At 37.1% G+C, this 14,069-nt stretch overlaps 1 long non-coding RNA gene across 2 annotated transcripts; it reads left to right on the forward strand.

Annotated features, from left to right (window-relative positions):
* The first annotated feature begins 3,801 nt into the window (after positions 1 to 3,801).
* Positions 3,802 to 12,620, forward strand: LOC103910029 (uncharacterized). 2 transcript variants are annotated; one of them, XR_012393118.1, is made up of 3 exons: positions 3,802 to 3,905; positions 4,038 to 11,065; positions 11,198 to 11,355. It is a non-coding gene; the product is annotated as an uncharacterized lncRNA (long non-coding RNA). The 2 variants fall into 2 exon arrangements; XR_011006262.2 differs by having other exon boundaries at positions 4,038 to 12,620.
* The last annotated feature ends 1,449 nt before the right edge of the window (positions 12,621 to 14,069 follow it).

Below are 14,069 nucleotides of genomic sequence, written 5' to 3' on the forward strand. Positions count from 1 at the left end.
TTTGTTTTTGTTTTGTTTTACAGTATATATACTGTATAACTTGGTTTAAATGTGTTATATAGGTTAATATTACATACCTAGGGTTTTAAAATGATAGAGATACAGATGTTTTAGATATTATCAGGGCATTGCTAGAATTCTAACAGAAATTAAAATAACTAGAGTAACAAGAACAACTTAAAATTAAAATAAAATACATTACAAACCAGTTGAAATGCATAAAAATAAAACAAAACAACTAAAGCAAATAAAATGGCCATAAAATAACTGTTTGCTTTATTTGCTACATATTTAAAGTCTATAGATATTAACAAACTGCAGATTAATTATTAAAGATTAATCAAATTTAAACATGAAAATAGTCACAATAGCATAGCAGAAATTAGAAGAAAATACTCAAAAATTCATAAAATGAACAAATGTATTATTACACAATGAACAAATTCTCTTATTTTATTATTATTATTATTATTATTATTATTATTATTATTATTATTTATTGAATAATAAATGAACAGATGAATGAAATGTTACAGAGAAACAAACAATCCAAATAAATGAATGTACTTTTTATTTCTATTGTATTTTATCTTAATACAAGTAAATAGAATAATTAGAATTCTCGTGTGGGTTTGTCTATTCTACTCGAAAAAACAAACAAAACCTTAATAAGTTAAAAGTGGGAAAATTGAAAAAAAAAAAACAGATAATAATGAAAACGAAATAGCGTTTGCTTGTCGTTTGCGTTTGCTTGTCTTTTGGAAGCAGAGGGGAACGGGTTCATTAGAAAAGCACAAATGTCTGCCTCTTGCCTCTTTTGGCTGTGCGGGCGCTGGGACAGAGCCATCAAGGGAGACGGGCCTCTTTCCGCTCACTTATTGATTGTTTCCTGGTGATGCTCCTATGGAATCCAATCTGGGGAAGATTTTTCACTGGCGCAGTCCTGTGTCAAGAGCTCCTTTCCCAAAATAGGCCGGCTGAACTAAACTTAGTAGCAAACACAGGCTTACCACAGGCAAATGATCAGATATCAACACTGATTTGTGGCTAAGCAAATAAAAGGAAGCGCCATTATGAATACCAAAACAGTTCCGTTCAGTTACGCTAATTAAATTACACCTGACGTCCAGTTTGTTTTACTCTACTATCACTGTGAAAAATGCTTTATCCGTTTGGCTTTATGACAGGATTCACTGTCCAGAATGAAGACTGCTGTCTGATTGGCTGACCAGTCACCAAACTATGACACCTCCAACCTTTTACTGATTTTGGGTTCAGACTTTGGGTTTAGTCTTTCCCTAGTTTTTTAGAATGAAGATACAATTGAAGAGGTCAGATGCAAAAACTGCAGATGCAGAACTCTTTTCTTGTAAATGAGCAATTTCTATCAGGCTCCTCTGATAAGGTTCAGAAGTTTCATTTTATAGGTAATAATAGGGTTATTAGCTAGTAAATGTATTACTTTTTTTTTCAGAAATGTCACTTTAGACAATTCTTTGTTTTATAACAAGGTTAATTTTCTTCTAGCGTCAAAACCAGCTAAATCCAGTTCTGCGTTTTATGCAAAACCCTCTAAATCCACCTATAGAAACAAGACATTGTAATTAGTTAAAAAATGAAGATGCCATTAGAAATTATTTTACCAAACATAAAACACATTACACAAACCACCGGAAATGAAAAATATATAAATCTGCCAAGTAAGTGACAGTTAACCAGATAAACCAGGGACAAAGCAGAAGAAAAATGAATGAATGAAATTAAGTAAGTAAGTAAGTGCATTAATCAAAAACAGTAAAACTGACATTAATTAAATCCTAACAATCTGTTGGCATTTCTGATATTTAGGATTTAGATTTAAAGTTAGTTGAGCAATGTAAACATTGCAAACATTGTAAGCTAAGCTTGGTAGATTCCAATAATGTAGTGTAAAAACATTGTGAAACATCAATATCTGTGCATTGTCCAATTATATAGAAAAACTTATCAGATTTATAGGTATTATGAAATAATATAAAAAAAATTATTGTTTTATATATAATATTAATATTTAAAACAAACTAGCTTAAATTAGCAAATAAAACAGAAGGTAGACCCATTCACTGACAATCGGACAGTCTCATTCAGTTCATCAAACTCTGTCTTTTAAAATCGAAATCGAAAGCGGAATATGTCTCATGATAGCCAGCGTATCAGCGTGCTGCTACATTGAAAATATATGATTCGATTTGTGGCTTCTGATTGGTCTTTAGCGGCTTTTGCATCTGAACTCTTCAATTATAAATTGCTTTCATCACTAAAGTGAACTTTGTAGCAGTTCTCTGCCCACACACAATTTAAAATGTACAGATAATTATCCTGATTACTGCTGAACTATGGATTCAACGGCACTTCTGAACTGATTGACTATTATTAACATAATTAACTACTATTTGCTTTTATTAATCAATTTTCAGTAATATTTTGCTTGGCAAAAGTCTTGTCGCTTGTGTACAAATTGACCTGAAATTGCTGCTAAATCTCTAATCAAAATGTTCTTACAAGAAATGGCTCATTTTATTTCTAACAGCTTTTGTGATAATGTTTCAGTGGAAAACGAAACTGTCAAGAAGTGTTCTGATATTTTCAGCTTTGAAAAGCCCACAGAGTCAGTTTTTGCAAAGACATAAGTGCTGTCGCCTTGTCTTATGAGCTTCAACTGTGACTAATTATAAATCAATTAGGTCTCAGGTGAGTATAAAAAAAGTACACGAGACCTTCACATCAACTGCAACTAGACATCTGCAAACATGCCTAAGATTCACCCTGTGACTAAAGTGTTGATTATCAAGAGGCTGAAGACCAGATTGACTGCTGATGTGGCAGACACCTTCAAAGTGTCTCAGCCTCATATACAGAGGATAAAAAAAAAAAAAAGATTGGAGACACTCAAGACGTTTTTGACAAACCTAGGTCAGGCAGACCCCGCAAGACAACTGCTCGAGAGGATCGTTTGTTGACTTGAAAATCCAAGGCCAGCCCATTTTCCATTGCAGCAGAGCTCTACGCGACTTAGGCCTCATGTATCAATGCTGCGTATGCACAAAAACTTTGCGTACGTCAGATTTCACGCTCGCGTTTGGATTTACTAAAGATGAAATGAACGTGAGAATGTGCGTTGGTCCACGCCTGGCGTACGTGCATTTCATGTATTTGTTTTATTTCCATTGGCAACTCCTAGAGGCAGTTGTGTTAAATTGCACACTACAAAGTATTTTTCAGCCGTGCAATGGCAGCTGTGTGAGACAGGATCATCCGCATGTCTAGCAAGTATATAAAGTTTCCATACCAAGCAGTTAACCAGCCAAACATAAAAGCGCAATTTGCAGCGATCGCCTGTTTTCCCAATGTAATCAGAGCGAGCGACTGCATGCACATTGCTATAAAGGCGCCATCTGAAGACAAATTTGCATACGTGAATCGGAAACATTTCTATTTAATAAATGTGCAAATAATATGTGATGCTTAAATGCGCTTAAAATAATACACACACTTATTAATGATTCCTACTTGTCTTCCTCGTGATAAAGAGTAGGCAAAAACTGATATGTTGTGGGGGAAAGAAGAATGAATTCATCAGACACTATTGTTAATAACTTTGACATGGTGTCTTTGTTATTACATCTTCTCTACAATGTTTATATTGTGTGTGTGTGTATACTTTCTTTTTCTCTATTATATGTATATTTGATATTTTGGTATTTATGTTATGAAGTGTTCAGTGTAAAACCGGAAGTCTTTTAATTTGAATTAATTACCGTTACGGATATAAACAGACACGGAAAGATCACACATGATCATGGCGTCCCAGCTGTGCGGTCTGCTACGGACTAAAGGTTTAGCTTCTGGTTTGATTGGAGAACAAGGTACTGACACTTCGTTTGATATGTTTGTTTGTTTGTATTGAGTTTGTACATTGAGTTTAAGTGATGTCTGTTTGTTTGTATATGGTTTTTATATTTGCTTACATTTGGTTTCATTTTCTCTTTGTGTACAAGCTCTTACGGTGTTTGCCGTACGGTGCAAGATATACGGTGTTTGGCCTTTGGTATAAGGTGTTTTGATGTTGACGACGGCGTCAGTGAAGTGAATGCTGCACTGAAATAAATTATGGAAAAACACCAGTGAAAGAGGCAATCCTTTATTGAACCAGGGAGCTACAGTAAGAGCTTGCCATCATCGGGTCGCTGCTTAACGGAGTGGACGGCAATTAAAAGGACTTCTGGCATCGGCGCGCTCGTTGGGAACGGTGTGATTGCTCGCTACGGATCAAGAGCGGACTTTAAACAGACGGAGCTACAAGGCTACACACAGCTGCACGGACTGATCTAACGGACTTCACGGCATACAACGGCTTTAAACTAGTTTGAGGATCGCAGTGAGTACTAAAACAAAGAAACTAACTGAACTTTTAAAGGGACAATTTCTCGATTATGGTGTGTGTGTGTTTTTAAAGGGCAATTAACGTTGTTGTGTGTGTTTAAGTCACTTGTTAAATGAATTGTGATCTATCAAAGTGTTTAACTATGCATTTTAATGCCTTTTTGCATATGGTTAAAATGAGTGGTTAATTTAGTGCCTTATTGACCTAAAATTATTGTGGGGTATTAATTTATAGATCCAAAAATGTCAAAATCAGATGTAGGTTCAAAGAAGCACACTAAGCAAGCTGATATAGAAACTAGGAGTGAAAATACACGACGTTCAACACGTGCACAGGTCCCTACTGAAAAAATGTTAGCTTATCAGCAGGAAGAGCAACAAAAAAAGAAGAAAAAGGTTATTTCTTTGTATGATAAATGGAAAATTGAAGCCCGTAATGCACGTGAGCAACTTAAATCGGATCTATCAGACACTCAATTAGCTATTTTAATTGAAACTTTGGAAATTGCTAAAAATAAGGTTCTCAGTGCTTATGATGAATTTAGGAAACAAACATTACCTGATGTTGAGATGAGACGAAAAATGGATTCATGTGAAGCAGTAACAACTGATGTGACCAGAATTGTTAATGAAAGAATAGCAGGAATAGACGGTGATTACAGTTATGAGAGGGAAAAGGAACGTCTTAGTGCTTTGAGTTATAAGTATGCTAATTCAATTTTTGGTTCAACAGCTTCACAAGTTAGTCAGGAAATCAGTGATCATTCAGGTCATTGCTCTGTTTTATCAGACTTGGAGGCGAAACGTGTAGATGCTGCAGCAGAAGTAGCAGCCAAACAAGCTGCATATAATTCTTTAATGGCAGAAACTAAGCAAAAAGAGAAAATAAAAGAGTTAGAAGATCAGCATAAAAAAGCCCTTGAAGTTGAGTTTAAAGAATTAGAGCAAATTCAAGCGCAAAAGGATTTAAAAGTAGCTCAAGCTAAACTGGATGTTTACAGTGAAGAAGTTGAGAAAATAACCAGCTCTTTAAATGATTGTAGTAGTGCGAGTGGATCGGAGTTGTCTCAAGGAAATGAAAGGAAAGAAGTTAATCGACAGGAACAAAATGAGACCACAAATCCATCAGTTAAAGCATCAACTTCTGAATTCTCTGCTCTTGTTCAAGCACTTCAAGATGGCATATCTGCAAGCAAACTTCCAGTTCCAGAGCCTCCTATTTTTACAGGTGATCCTATTCACTTTATTGAGTTTAAGCAATCCTTTATGGCACTTATTGATAAGAAAGGGATTTCCTCTGCTGATAAGATGTTTTATCTCAAGAAATATGTGAGTGGGCCTGCACGGAAAGCCTTGGATGGCACTTTCTTCAGAACTGATGATGAAGTCTACAAAGATGCTTGGGATAAGTTAAATCATCGGTACGGCCATCCATTTATTATTCAAAAGGCGTTTAGAGAACGTTTAGCAAATTGGCCTAAAATCCACCCAAAGGATGCCATGGGACTTCAAGCTTTCTCAGATTTTCTGAATGCATGTCGTGGTGCATTACCTCATGTTAAGGGTCTTCAGATCTTAAACGATTACCAAGAGAATCAAAAACTTATGCAAAAGTTACCTGATTGGGCAATTAGTAGATGGAATCGTCAAGTTACACAGTCTATCACCAATAATCATGAATATCCCACTTTTGATGAATTTGCTGTGTTTGTGTCAACTGAAGCGGATGTAGCATGTAATCCAGTTACTTCCTTCCATGCTCTTCACAATTCAGGATATACAGATGAGAAGGTAAACATGAAAGAAGTCAAGAAAAATAGAGTACGGGTTTTGGCTACTCAATCAAACACTGAAGGGGATCAATATGTGATCAAGTCTTCTAACAAAACTCAATGTGTGTTCTGTCAGAAAAATAATCATCAACTTGACAATTGTTCTAAATTTCTCAGTAGACCATTAGAAGAACGACGGCAATACATACAAGAAAAGAAGCTTTGTTATGGATGCCTGAATTTTGGACACAGTGCAAAGGTATGTCGATATCGTCTAACATGTGATACCTGTAACAAGAAGCATCCAACTAGTTTGCACAATAACAACTTTGTGAAAATGGTAAGAACTTCATCTTCTGCAGTTCAAACGCAAAACGATCCTGAAGGTACGGCTAATGCAGTAACGTTAAATGTAGCTGGAGAAGAACCTGGTGTGTGTACTTCTATGATTGTCCCTGTTTGGGTATCTGCGAAACATAATCCAAGTTGTGAACAATTGGTATATGCGCTGTTGGATTCTCAGAGTGACACGACTTTCATTGATAAAAGTGTGAGTGATTCATTAAAAGCTGCATCATTTCCAGTGAAACTAAAGCTGACAACAATGCTTGGAAGGGATACGGTACTTCAAAGTGAGAGAGTGACTGGACTTCAGGTGAGAGCTTATAAGTCTAGTGACTATATCGATTTACCAGCAACTTATACTAAAGATTGTATTCCAGCAAATCGCCACCATATTCCCACGAATGAGGTTGCTGAACATTGGAAGCATCTTTCAGTCATCGCAGACAAAATACCTCCACTACAGGATTGTGATGTTGGCCTGTTAATCGGCTACAACTGTTCAAGATCAATGATTCCCAGAGAAGTGATAGCAGGAGGAGACGACGAGCCCTATGCGGTTCAAACGGATCTTGGATGGAGTATAGTAGGTTGTTCACCACGCTCTGACTTATTTAATGTTAGTAGATTGTGTCATCGCATAGCAGTTAGGGAGCTTCCTTCTATCACACCTGTCAACATAATAAGGGCCCTTGAGAGTGATTTTAAAGATGCAGACGAAGAAACCGTCAGAGTATCCCAAGATGATATTCTCTTTCTTGAGAAATTAAAATCCGGCATAAGTAAAAACATTCACGGTCACTACCAAATGCCCCTTCCTTTTAAAGTAAGGCCGAAACTGCCTAATAACAAACGATGCGCTATGGTTAGACTTGATCACCTTAAAAGGAAGATGGTAAGAGATGAATCGTACATGAAGAATTACAATCAGTTCATGAGTCAAATCTTTCAGAGAGGAGATGCTGAAGAAGTGCACAGTAGTGGTAAGGAAGGAGAAACGTGGTACCTACCTCACCATGGTGTTTTTCATCCGAAAAAGGCAGACAAACTGCGTGTGGTCTTCGACTGTTCTGCAAGGCATGAAGGTTCATCCCTAAATGATCACTTGCTTCAAGGTCCTGATCTCATAAATAGTTTGCATGGCATTCTAATTCGATTTCGTCAACATCCCATTGCACTTACTTGTGACGTTGAAAAAATGTACCATCAGTTTCACGTAGATGAACCCGATAGAGATTTTCTGCGATTTCTTTGGTGGAAGAATGGAGACATCACACAACCTGTTCATGAATTTCGTATGAAAGTTCATTTATTTGGGGCTGCTTCATCTTCAGGTTGTGCGAACTACGGCCTAAAACATCTTGCGACTGAAAATGGGGAGTTGTATCCACTGGGCTCACAGTTCTTGCTTAAGAACTTTTATGTCGACGATGGAGTGATCAGTGTGGAAAACGTGCATGAAGCCATTAAGGTTGCAGACGAAGCGCGACGTCTCTGTGCATTAGGTGGTTTACGATTACATAAGTTCTTGTCTAATAATGAACTTGTATTGAAGGGCATCCCTCAATCGGAGAGGATGTGTGGTGTAAGGGGTCTGGATCTTGCCTTTGATGAATTGCCATTAGAGAGAACACTTGGATTGCAGTGGGATAGGGAATCTGACTGCTTCAAGTTTAAAGTACACCTGAAAGAACAACCTGCCTCTCGGCGTGGCATATTATCTGCTGTCGCTTCTGTTTATGACCCTTTAGGACTCATTGCACCTGTCCTTTTCAATGGAAAGCGAATCTTGCAAGAAATGTGCAAGAATGGCAGTGGTTGGGATGACCCTCTGATGGATGGACTGAGTTTAAGATGGGTAAAATGGAAACAAGATTTACAAAGCCTGCAAAATCTAAGCATACCACGCACATATGTACCATTGAATTTCGGGAAACCAATTAGTATTGAATTGCATCATTTCTCCGATGCTAGTAATGATGGATATGGTCAATGTTCTTATGTCAGAGTAAAGAATGAAGAAGGAAATGTTCATTGCGCACTTGTGATGGCAAAATCAAGAGTTGCACCTCTCAAAGTTGTAACAGTCCCTAGGTTGGAATTAGCTGCTGCTGTAGTCTCAGTGGAAGTAAGTAATGTACTCAAAAGGGAGCTGGATTATCCCGTTGCTAATGAGACATTTTGGACTGACTCTAAAGTGTTGCTGGGGTATATAAGTAATGAAGCACGCAGATTTCACACATTTGTTGCAAACCGGGTGCAAAGGATATGCCGCAGCACAAAAATCGAACAGTGGAGATATGTTCCGACGGAAAGAAATCCCGCTGACTACGCATCTAGGGGTCTCACTGTAAAGCAACTACTTGACTCTGATTGGTTTACTGGCCCAAAATTTCTGTGGGAAACTGAAATGTTTATTCCATCTGAGCCCGCTCCTGCTCTTCTATTGGGCGATCCAGAAGTAAAAAGCCTTTTTACTTTGAATACAGAGTGTCAAAACAGCTTCAATTTGGCCAACCGCTTAACAAAATTTTCTTCATGGACTAAGGCAGTTGGAGCTGTAGCTCGTCTCTTAAGGAGAGCCAACAAGGATAGATCTAGTAGTCTTAGTACCATGCTAGAAAGACAAAAGGCAGAACTCCATATAATTAAATGCTTGCAAGAGAGTTCTTTTAAGGATGAGCTGAAGGAAATCAAGGGTGGGAGAGGTGTGTCATGTGGTGCATTACGTCCTCTTGACCCTTTCGTAGATCTTGATGGTGTGCTTAGGGTGGGAGGAAGACTTACTCGATCAAGTTACCCAGACTCTGTGAAGCATCCCATAATTATTCCAAAGACACATCAAATTACACAAATGATCGTTGCTCATTATCACAACAAAGTTATGCATCAAGGAAAAGGATTTACTGTAAATGAAATTAGAAGTAATGGGTTCTGGATCCCAGGAATCAACAAAGTTGTGGCATCCTTCATTAAAGGTTGTGTTGTCTGCAGAAAACTCAGAAGACCAGTTGAGGAACAAAAAATGGCCGATCTTCCACCAGAAAGAGTTGATCCATCCCCTCCGTTTCTGTACACTGGGATGGATTGTTTTGGTCCGTTTTCAGTTAAGTCTAGGCGAAATGTACAAAAAAGGTATGGCCTCCTGTTAACGTGTCTTTGTTCCCGTGCTGTGCACATTGAACTGCTTAATGACTTGACAACTGATTCTTTTATAAATGCTCTACGTTGTTTTATTGCCATTAGAGGCACAGTTCGACAGCTAAGATCTGATCAAGGGACCAATTTTGTGGGAGCAAGAAACGAGCTGAAAGGTGCACTCTGTGAAATGGATCCAGAAAGAATAACTACTTTCCTTTTGGAAAATCAGTGCGAATTCATCATGAATACACCTCATGCAAGTCATGCTGGTGGCGTATGGGAACGTCAAATAAGAACAATAAGATCTGTTCTGAATGCGACCTTTGCTCTTTATCCAGGGAAATTAGATGACTCTTGTCTGAGAGCGTTCCTTTATGAAGCAATGGCAATTGTAAATAGCAGACCACTAACTGTTGATTGTTTGAATGATCCACAAAGCTTAAGACCCATTACTCCGAACAATCTGCTTACATTGAAGCCAGTGACTGCTCTGCCTCCACCAGGTAAATTTTTGGAGGAAGATGTGTATGCAAGAAAGAGGTGGAGACACGTGCAGTATTTAGCCGAACAGTTTTGGAGCCGTTGGCGCAAGGAATATTTAGCAAACATAGTGACTCGTCAGAAATGGAATATGCCTAAGAGAAACCTTCAAATTAATGACATTGTATTGGTGAAGGAAGAAAACTTGCCTAGAAATGAATGGAAGCTAGGTAGGATACAGGAAACCATTAGTAGTGGTGACGGGCTTATTAGGAAGGCTAAAGTGCTCTTAGGTGATTGTAAACTTGATGCGAAGGGAAAACGTACAACCAAGCAATCCATAATTGAAAGACCAGTGCAAAAACTTGTATTGCTAAAGGAAGGAAATGAATAGTTATTTAAAATTGTGTAAATAAGTGGATCATGAAATCATTTTAAATTTTCTACATATTTATGGGTGTGTATTTATTATCATGGAAAAAAAAAAGGGGTATTTATAAAAAAAAAAAAAAAAAAATTTTAAAAGGGGAAAAAAAAAAAAAAAAAAAACACGTGAAGAGTTTGTTGCTAGGAAATTATTCGTGACTTGTAATTTGGGTTTAATACTTGCACTCATAATTTGGTGGGAGTGTTAATAACTTTGACATGGTGTCTTTGTTATTACATCTTCTCTACAATGTTTATATTGTGTGTGTGTGTATACTTTCTTTTTCTCTATTATATGTATATTTGATATTTTGGTATTTATGTTATGAAGTGTTCAGTGTAAAACCGGAAGTCTTTTAATTTGAATTAATTACCGTTACGGATATAAACAGACACGGAAAGATCACACATGATCATGGCGTCCCAGCTGTGCGGTCTGCTACGGACTAAAGGTTTAGCTTCTGGTTTGATTGGAGAACAAGGTACTGACACTTCGTTTGATATGTTTGTTTGTTTGTATTGAGTTTGTACATTGAGTTTAAGTGATGTCTGTTTGTTTGTATATGGTTTTTATATTTGCTTACATTTGGTTTCATTTTCTCTTTGTGTACAAGCTCTTACGGTGTTTGCCGTACGGTGCAAGATATACGGTGTTTGGCCTTTGGTATAAGGTGTTTTGATGTTGACGACGGCGTCAGTGAAGTGAATGCTGCACTGAAATAAATTATGGAAAAACACCAGTGAAAGAGGCAATCCTTTATTGAACCAGGGAGCTACAACTATATTTGAACCGAGTTTATGATCGAACGTGTCAAAACATGTTGCCATGCGCTTTACAAAGCTACGCCACTCATGCTGCTGTGACGGTGATGGGTGATGGTTGGAAATCACTCAACTAGCTCATTCCAAGGAGGTGTGCTATTTGCACTTACCCTAAATAGACACTACAAAATTTTACACCTTTACATCAGACCATTTCTTTTTTTAATTCACTCACAGTGCGAGTGAGTAGTGCACACAGTATACCATTTCATTTATTCATTCATTCATTCATTCATTCATTCATTCATTCAATCATTTTCTTTTCAGCTTAGTGCCTTTATTAATCCGGAGTCACCATGGCACCATGAACAGCCAACTTATCCAGCACATGTTTTACGCAGTGGATGCCCTTCCAGCTGCAATCCATCTATGGGAAACATTTATACACACTCATTCACACACATAAACTACGAACAATTTAGCCAACCCAATTTACCTGTACCGCATGTCTTTGGACTGTGGGGGAAACCGTAGCACCGAAGGAAACCCACGCGAACGTGGGGAGAACATGCAAACTCCACACAAAAACACCAACTGACCCAGCTGAGGCTCGAACCAGTGACCTTCTTGCTGTAAGGCGACAGCACTACCTACTGCGCCACCGTGTTGCCCTGTACATCATTTCCTTATAAATAAAGAGCTAAATAAATTACCAGCATTCAGCTTACTTTTAAACAACTGTAGTGGCTCATGCCACTTTATTATATCCATTTATTTTAACAAAATCTAGTTTTGAACTGCTTTTTAATGTTGATTCATCAGTATTAATACAGTACTAATCTTTATATTAATGTGTATGTTAAGTAAACTGGGTTGTGCTTGTGTTCATATTTCAACATGTTTATGGATTGATGGATGGATTGCTTCTAAATAACACTGAGAAATAATCTGTAATATATCACATTTTGGTAGAAATTTGCATATCACTGGACTTTAATGAATGACAAGTCTTTGTGTTTGCCTTGAATGGGTTATTGACATTGTAAAGGTGCAATTTTCCAAATTTGGAACAAGCTGCTTTTCTTTTTTATGGTTGAAGAGCTCATCCCGTGGGCCTTTATCTGGACACCCTGCTGTCAGATCAACACTGTTTCATATCAACAGTGATTTGTGGGTAAGCAAATAAAATAAAGCAGCATCATAAATATGAAAACATCTGTTCAGTTACACTGTATGTTAATTGAATTGTGCCTCACATTCAATTTGATTTGCTTTACTGTCACTGAGAGGAATACTATAGGAGAAACGGCAGATCTGTGATTCTTGTCTATCTAAGAATTCGCAGAAACAAATTTCATCTGTCCTGGTCATGTGGCGATAAATAAAGATAAATAAAGACTCAATAATGCTCTCTGCATGAGATTCATTTTTCCTCTTGGATTAAGCTCAGAAAACCTGAACTACATGATATCTCAATGACCAAAACACACCAGGCTAGAAATGCATATGACGATTCCTGTGGTGATGAGATGCAACATCTGCTTGGTCAAAGAAATGCTTTCTCTGCCAACCATTTTCTAAGCCTGGCAATTTTCTTCTCCCAACAAGATGGTTTTGTGAATTGGAAGGAGCAATGCACATGTCATATACATCGCCTCTCATATCTCTCAAAGGCACATTATCAGTAAACAAGGCAGGTTAGCTGAGCCATGCTCTCCCGCAGGTGAGACTCCCACTGCGTTTGCCCACAGTCATTTTTTTTTTCTGGGAACGATGAGGGCAGAGGACATTATGGGGGCTGGATAATCCCATAAAGAGCAGTGATTGGCCAGGACGAGGACTGAGACACAGCTGGATGGGAAACAGACAAGCCAGGGTCTAAATTGGCACTGGAATAGCAGGATTAGGGAGTCGGGAAGATTTTCCTAAGTGAGAATCATGAGGATCATGAATCCTGTTTACTCCACTTTGCAGCTTATATATATATATATATATATATATATATATATATATATATATATATATATATATATATATATATATATATATATATATATGTGTGTGTGTATGTATGTATGTATGTATATATAAGCTGCAAAATTTTTATATATATATATATATAAACACACACACAGTTGAAGTCAAAATCATTAGCCCCACTAAATTATTAGCCCCCCTGTTTATTTTTCCCCCAATTTCTGTTTAACGTTGAGAGGATTTTTTCAACACATTTCTAAACATAATAGTTTTAATAACTCATTTCTAATAAATGATTTACTTTATCTTTGCCATGATGACAGTAAATAATATGTTACTAGATATTTTTCAAGACATTTCTATATAGCTTAAAGTGACATTTAAAGGCTTAACTAGGTTAATTAGGTTAACTATAGGCAGGTTAGGGTAATTAGGCAAGTTATTGTATAACAATGGTTTGTTCTGTAGTCTATCGAAAAAAAATAGCTTTAATGGGCTAATAATTTTGTCCTTAAAATGGTGTTAAAAAATTAAAAACTGTTAAAAACTGCCAAAATAAAACAAATAAGACTTTCTCTAGAAGAAAAAATATTATCAGACATACTTGCTCTGTTAAACATCATTTGGGAAATATTTAAAAAAGAAAATGAAATTCAAATTGGGGCTAATAATTCTGACTTCAACTGTATATACATACAGGGGGATTCAAAAAGAATACCACAACTTTGACATGAAAGTATGGTTTTA

The sequence above is a fragment of the Danio rerio genome, chromosome 17, assembly GCF_049306965.1.
Source record: "Danio rerio strain Tuebingen ecotype United States chromosome 17, GRCz12tu, whole genome shotgun sequence".
Classification (NCBI taxonomy): Eukaryota; Metazoa; Chordata; class Actinopteri; order Cypriniformes; family Danionidae; genus Danio; species Danio rerio.